Source organism: Lactuca virosa, chromosome 5 (assembly GCF_052849685.1).
Source record: "Lactuca virosa cultivar CGN04683 chromosome 5, Lactuca_virosa_CGN04683_v6, whole genome shotgun sequence".
NCBI classification, from domain to species: Eukaryota; Viridiplantae; Streptophyta; class Magnoliopsida; order Asterales; family Asteraceae; genus Lactuca; species Lactuca virosa.
The window spans coordinates 13,455,011-13,462,720 of NC_136430.1; positions in this window are offsets into that span (position 1 = coordinate 13,455,011).

The window sequence follows — 7,710 nt, forward strand, 5'->3', positions numbered from 1 at the left end:
TATTGATCGAGTGATTTTTAGCCGACACAACCTAAACGAGAATTGAAGGTCTCGTCAATAGTAGTACAACGGTAAAAAGACAGACAAAAACGGACGTCGGATGAAGAAGTTATGAATTTTTAACGGATTTCCTGTCCCGGTCTGTTAAAAATAAAAATATTAAAAATAAATTCAAAATCAGCCGACGAAGTCTAAACGAAAGTCGTAGAGTATAATTTTACCTACGCGTGCATATAAATAACGTCGAAAATGGAGCTTGTATGCGAAAGTTATGATTTTCGCAATTTTTTGGCACTAAAATCAAGAAATATTGAAAACCGGGCAATTTCGCATGGCTGACCTTCGGCCACGTCACCTCGCATGCGAGGCCTCCACGTGTCACCTTCTGATTGGACCGCAGTTCACCGTGTCGCATTCTGATTGGACCGCAGCCGAGGTCCAGTAAGCAGCCGACACCCTCGCATGAGACACCCCTCGGACACCCCCCTCACACCGTGTCTTCTTCTGATTCGACCGAAGTCTGGTCCAATGGCCATCTGACACGCCTCGCCAGCTGTCCGAAGCGAGCCTTCTTCCTTCGCCACCTGTCCAACATGCGGCAGCATCCCTTTGCTTCGGATCCGAGGCTTCGGCCTATATAAGGCATGCGAGGGCTTCTGAGAATTTTACACTTTTCACCCTAAATTTCACACACTTTCATATTTTTCACTTCCACAAACTTATATACAACCCCTAAAGCCCCGGTATCAAGTCTAAAACCCTAAGCAAGCCTCAAAACCCCAAAATTCCCGAGAAGTTAACCTCTCTCCAGTCAAAACTCTGCTCGATTTAAGCCGGTTTTTCGTCAAATAAACACCTTTCCGGGAAACGAAACGTTGTCCAAATCACCACCTATCAAGTGAGTTCATACCCCCGTATTTTCCTAATTTTTACTGTTTTAAGGGGGGGGGGGGGAATACAAGTATAACACAAGAACTTTGTGTTATAAATACATGATTTCAAATCAATGATAAAACGACATTAAATCATCAAAATATACTCTAAACATTAAACTCTTTTGTAAACTTATATTTTTCCCCGAAATTTATATTTGTATATATATATATATATATATATATATATATATATATATATATATATATATATATACATATATATATATATATATATATATATATATATTATATTTAAAAGGCTTACGACTATTAACTCATTTTGGGTCCTTTTCCTTGTTTGGATGTGGGCTTATAGTACCGGTTATTTGTCCAAGTGTCGTTAAAATTTTACTTATATATATCAAAATATACTCTAAACATTAAACTCTTTTGTAAACTTATATTTTTCCCCGAAATTTATATATATATATATATATATATATATATATATATATATATATATATATATATATATATATAAATTATATTTAAAAGGCTTACGACTATTAACTCATTTTGGGTCCTTTTCCTTGTTTGGATGTGGGCTTATAGTACCGGTTATTTGTCCAAGTGTCGTTAAAATTTTACTTATATATAAAATTGTGTATGTATATAAATATAAAAGTTATTTCATCAGTTCAAATACCATTGTAACAAGTTGAGCAAGGGGTTACATGTTAAAAACAATTAAATATCGATTCAGAAAGTACATATAAATTATAATAGGTATAATTTATGATACATAGAACAATAATTCATGATTCAAGCATACTATAATACACCGTTTTACAAGAAACAAGAGTTTTGATTGAGAACAAATCAAGGGTTTACACTTATCAAATACATGTTCGGAATACTAATTCAAGAACATACTTTCAATCATTTATTTCAGAATGACTGGGTTTTCATGACTAATATACATGTAACGTTTATATGCTTTTTATGAGACATTCAATTCAGGTTGTTTAATTCATTTTAGACAACCAAGGTAAAGTCCTGACATTATAACCAGAATCTCCAGCCCGGGGATCGAAACAAGTTGTGTGTAGATCTATATCGGGATTGACAACCCCGCACTCAGGCTGCTTGCTACAGTCACGCATACACGCCAATGAGTGGCAATTATTATCAACAGTTTAAACGCCCACAAAGCATTTGTTTCAGGCCATCCAGTCTCAGTATGGTTATAATAACTCATTAAAAAGATATTTACAATACGTTAGTGTATAATCAACTAAACGTAACTACACCTTCAAAGTACTAGTTTACAGAATACAAACTACAATGGTTCAATATAGTTTTCAATAATAGCTGGTGAAGCCAGGCACACTCTCAGTTACAAGTTCTACAAATACAGAACATTGGTTTACAAATAGAACGGTTTTATGGGAATAAAACTACTTTTCATATACAACAGAAAATATAGGATTTTCTGGAACAGTTTACATATGCAAGATACAGAGACACCTTTTTAAACTTAAATACTTATGCACTCACTCAACTTTATGTTGATACTCCCTTTTCAAATTACTTGTATTCTCAGGGAAACAATAAACAGGTACTCCCCGAGCTTTTTCAGAAGATGGAGCTACTTTGAGTCATATATTCTTCTTTTGTATAACTATTTTGGTTTCAATATACAATGATTGAAAACATGTACATACTTATACTTTTTAAATACAATGGTTGTTTGTTCTTTGATTACTATGATGCATGTGTTGTGATACTACAAATGAAGTCCTCCACCCCCGGACGTTTCCGCCGGCTGGTTTGGGGGTGTGACACCATTGAAGCATTCTTGTGTTTTTTGAAGGAAGGATTAGAGGAGATTGGTGGATTTGACCAAGAGAAGGCTGTGGATCTTGCATTCTCCTGTCATTAGCTTCTCTTCAGAGGTAAAAAGCTCTCATCTTGGCCATTTATTCGTTAGATCTCTTTTGTGGGAGTTTTTAGGGTTTTTCTTCCCAATCATCTTGTGTTCTTGAGTTGTGAGCATGGTTTGAGGTTAAGACCTCAGATCTGGACTAGAGAAGGCCGTGAGAGTCCAAAGATTCGAACTTTATGGGGTTAGAGGCAGGTCCTCATGCATTAAACCCTCCTAGGAGCTTGTAATGGCATTTTGGAGCAAATATGACATGCATGAACGTATAGATCGAAGCTTTACGTGACATTCGAGCCTAGGGAGCCTAGATCTAGTGTTTGGAGTGATAGATCTGCCCTGAAACGTCTGAATGGGAGTATGGACTGGATGAACTCGTCGAGTCCATGAGCGGACTCGACGAGTCGCTTAGGGTTTACCCGATGCAGTCTGAGCACGCTACAACTCGTCGAGTTGACGGGTCTACTCGACGAGTAGGGTTGGCTTTCATAAGGTATATGAGGGAACGAAGGGGCTTGACGAGTCCTTCTGATGCACTCGACGAGTTGAGTCAACATGGACTGTTGACTCAAGTTGACTTCCGTTGACTTTTGGAGTTTGGACCAAATATGAGTAATGGAGATCAGCGAAGGGTAGAATGGTCTTTTACCCTTACCACGAGTGAGAGGGGGGTTAGTAAGATTTTATTAGAATATTGGTCTAATTAGAGATAATCACCTCATGTATTAGGCGGAGGCTATTTCGGGGATTCGAGTACAAGGTGTACTAGCTTCCTTACTTCGAGGTGAGTCTTCTCACTATACTTACCTTGAGTGGTACTTATGTGTGACCAGAGGGTCTTATTTGTATGTGATATGTTTTGAGATGTCCAGCTATTTGCTTTGAGTTATACATATTGTGTACTATATTGAGTTGCTGAGTTGAGGGACCAGTAGGTCCAAATGAGTTGTGGGACTGGAGGGTCCCACTGAGACACATTGACTGGAGGGTCTTATTGAGTTATAGCCTCGAGTGGCTGACGAGATGTGTGTGGTATTTTGGGGAACTCACTAAGCTTAATGCTTACCGTGTTATGTGTTATGTGTTTCAGGAAGTTCCAAGGATCGCGGGAAGGCACCGGCATGATTGTACACACTGACGAGAGATTGTTATATGATTCTGGGATTTGATTTTATATATGTGAATTGTTGACATTTGAGATACTTATGATGTGAAAATATTAAATTGGGTTTTATGGTGTTTGAAAAATGAAAATTTTGTTTGAAAAATTACGTCGTTACATTTTTACTCTTACCATCTTCTTCGTGCATAGTATATCGGCATTGTTTGCACTAAGCCAATCCACTCCTAGTATGATGTCAAAACCGTTCAGCTCAATGGGAAACAATTCCTCATGGAATTTATTCACGTTTAAGTCGATGACGATGTTTTTTAATGTAATCGCTAACAGGTATGAATTTGCCACTGACAACTTCTACAATTAGAGAATTATCAAGTTTATCTACAATCAATGCTAGTCTTCCACCAAATTATGCGATATAAAGGAGGAATTTTCTCCAGAGTCAAACAATATATTGGCAGGCAATCCATTTGTAGAGTTTGAAATATGTTGTGAGATGTCGAAGTGACTTTTTTCATGTTTAGTTTCGAAGTCTATATTGTATATTCGAATATATGTATTTCATAAGGGCATTTTTAGACTTCGAAGCGTATGTGTCTTAGCCCTTATGTACTTTTTGTTTACTTCTGCTGTTCCTGTAAATATGGATAGATATAGGAGTAAGAGTAACTTTTGGCACTCTGTGTACTTTACTTTTTCATTTGATTTCTGATTTTCTCGTATTTTCAAAAGTTTTGAATCGCTATTTTCAATTTATAAATATTCCACACTTTTGATCTAGAAAATCTTTTGTGATGAACTATTTTGATTCGATTACGCGTTTCGTTTGATAAATCGAGTGTTCGTTGATTGTTTTCTGAAAGATTCATTCATTATATTTTTCTTTCTGAAGCTTTCCACCAACTTTGTATGTACATCAATGACGAACTTCAACATGAACATGATCACTGGTTTCTGTCATCGTCTCAGTTCTTCAACCCAAATTCCTATGCTGATTCCTGAATATTATGAGCAATGGGCAGATGGAGTGAAGGATGAAGCATATTATGTCGAAAGGATGGAGAAAGTTAGAGCAAGAACTAAGGGGATATCACTTGTAGCAAAGGGAAGTGATGATGAGGATGGTACCTATCAAATCTGGTCATTTGATCAGATGACGAAGAGATGAGAAATCCCACACATGGAGCAATGTATGCAAGGCATGAAGAGGGAAGTCAGTATGAGGAAAAACTGACCGGGAAATGTTTTGTTTCCACTGGAGCACACAAGTCTCCAATGACTTCGAAGGTACGTTCTCTTCTCGAATCCTTTAATATTCCTTTTAGTTCATATGATACTGTTTTATCTGATTTCGATGATACTATTACGTATGTTAATGACTTGCTTATCTTTGTTAGTAGTGATGCTGAAAAATCGAAATCCTTATTGATAGAAACACATAAACGATTGGAGTCAGAGAGGAGTATAATAAACAATCCTGAGTTACAACTAAAAAATGTTACTTATGATAGGGATTATGTTAGAACAGATAATTGTATTTTGATGAAACAACGTAACATCTACTGTAATCAGCTAAACGATTGTATGCTAAACTAACAGATATACATCATTCCTATGACATTAGTAAAGAACAACATAGGAAACTATTTCCCTTCTTGGTATTCGAAAGGGAGAAAATACATTCGACATCCTATGATTGTGAGAAAAAGATTTCTGAATTTGACAAAATTCCAAATGATTCATATGCATATGGTATTGTTAAAATAGATGAATGTTTAGATGCTAATGATTTGGTAAATATTTTGAAGGAGACCTTAACCAAGATCGAACAAACAAAATTTTTGAAAAAGGCTAAGAACTAGATATGATATTATCTATCATTGTCGTTCAGTATAACAACTAAGCATAATATTAGCTAAAGAGTTTGGGCAGAGTATCTACCGGACATAATATCATCCTATTGTTATGAGCATAATTATCTAACTACAATTAGTAATAACTATGTAAAGTTGCATTTTAAACATGTATCCCCCTCCCCTGAAAAGGTTTGGAAAATGGGGTCGTGAACTCACATTTAATTCATGAAACCATTGATTTAGGGTAGAAAAACCACAAGTCCAGGTACTAGAGGGACGCTTGGGAGTCATTGGCACAAATTTTAAGAGAAAGGATCAATCGAGACTTGATATCTATAGAAACTTTGGGCTGCACGCAGCGCATTATGTGTCGCACAATACGTGCGTGAACCACCATGATGCTGACACATGTCCTCTACATATGGTGCCATGTCATCCATATCCTAGGGGATCTGGGTGTCAGAAAGTGCGTCGCACATGGCGCGCGAGTGCACACGAGGATATTTTCTAATCTTTAAAAATCCATTAATAACATGTACAAACTCTATTTTCTACGACTCTTATATATCTTTGTACATCTCATCTTTCTCTACAACTTTTCTTTTGGTCGTTTTTGTTGGTTTTGACTTCCGTTTTTCAACTAGTTTTACCACTGTTGTGATTTTGTAAAAATCATATCTTTCTTATATGATTTCCATTTTAGGCGTTCTTTTCTCCATAATTCCTATTTTAAGTACTACTACCTTTTCCAAAAGTCAACCATTATCCTTGTAGTTTTTGTCATTGTAAACTTTTGAGTATGGTAGAATTGTATTAATTGTGATAGTTGTATTTCCCTCGTATTGATTCGGGTTGTTGCGAAATTTATATTTATAGGATTGCGGTAGCGTAAGGAGTCTAAATATGCTAACCTGCTCTCAAAGTGACGTGACTTTTTACGCACTTATTTTTGAGCCTATGGTTTGACGTCAATGAGGGTGATAGTCGAATATGTTGACATATAGTGTATTATCTTGTTTTAACATTGGCCATTAACGACGGTTGAGGATGTATTGTCCGGGTTGTCACAGTTCCCCAACCTGACCCACTTAGTTTCTATGTATCACATGTAATGGTTTGAAAGTACATTATGTTGAGAGATTCCAAGAGTTTTAGGCTATTAATATAACTAATGTGAGGTCTATAATTTTATGTTTATGTTTTATATCAGTTATAGCGTCCCAATATTATATTAATAAAACATTTATTCGAAAATATTTTTATGGGTCGAATTCCGCAGCTCAATAAGTACTCTGTTTTCAAATAAGCATAAATAAAAATATCTTTTTTCCGACCGTAAAAATAGGGATGACACAGTTGGTATCAAAGCATTAGTGTAACGTCCTAAAAATTACTATGCAAAAATTTCATTTTTAAAACCAACAGAAACATCATTCACTAATTTCAAAATCCATCAAAATGTTGTAATGTATAAAATAGTTATCAAAGTACAAATCATGTCATAAAATATGGAATGTTGGTGGATGCGGTGCGATCATGTCGGGCAATTCCCTTTCGAACTGAAAGTACCTGAAACCATAAACATAAAACTGTAAGCACAAAGCTTAGTGAGTTTCCCCAAAATACTCCATACCAAACATACATAACAGCTCGAAACTAAAACTAGGTTTATTTCACCCCCTTCGGTATCTTTCAACCGGTAGTGGGTCTATTTCACCCATTTGGTGTCTTTCAACCGGTATTGGGTCTATTTCACCCCCTTTAGTATCTTTCAACCGATACTGGGTCTATTTCACCCCTACAACTAAGCATACAATCATATCAGCAACAGTCACAAAGATAACAAACACACACAAGCATATCAGCAAGTGTGACAAAGACAGCTATCATCCTACAAACATAATCCAGTGGGCCGACATT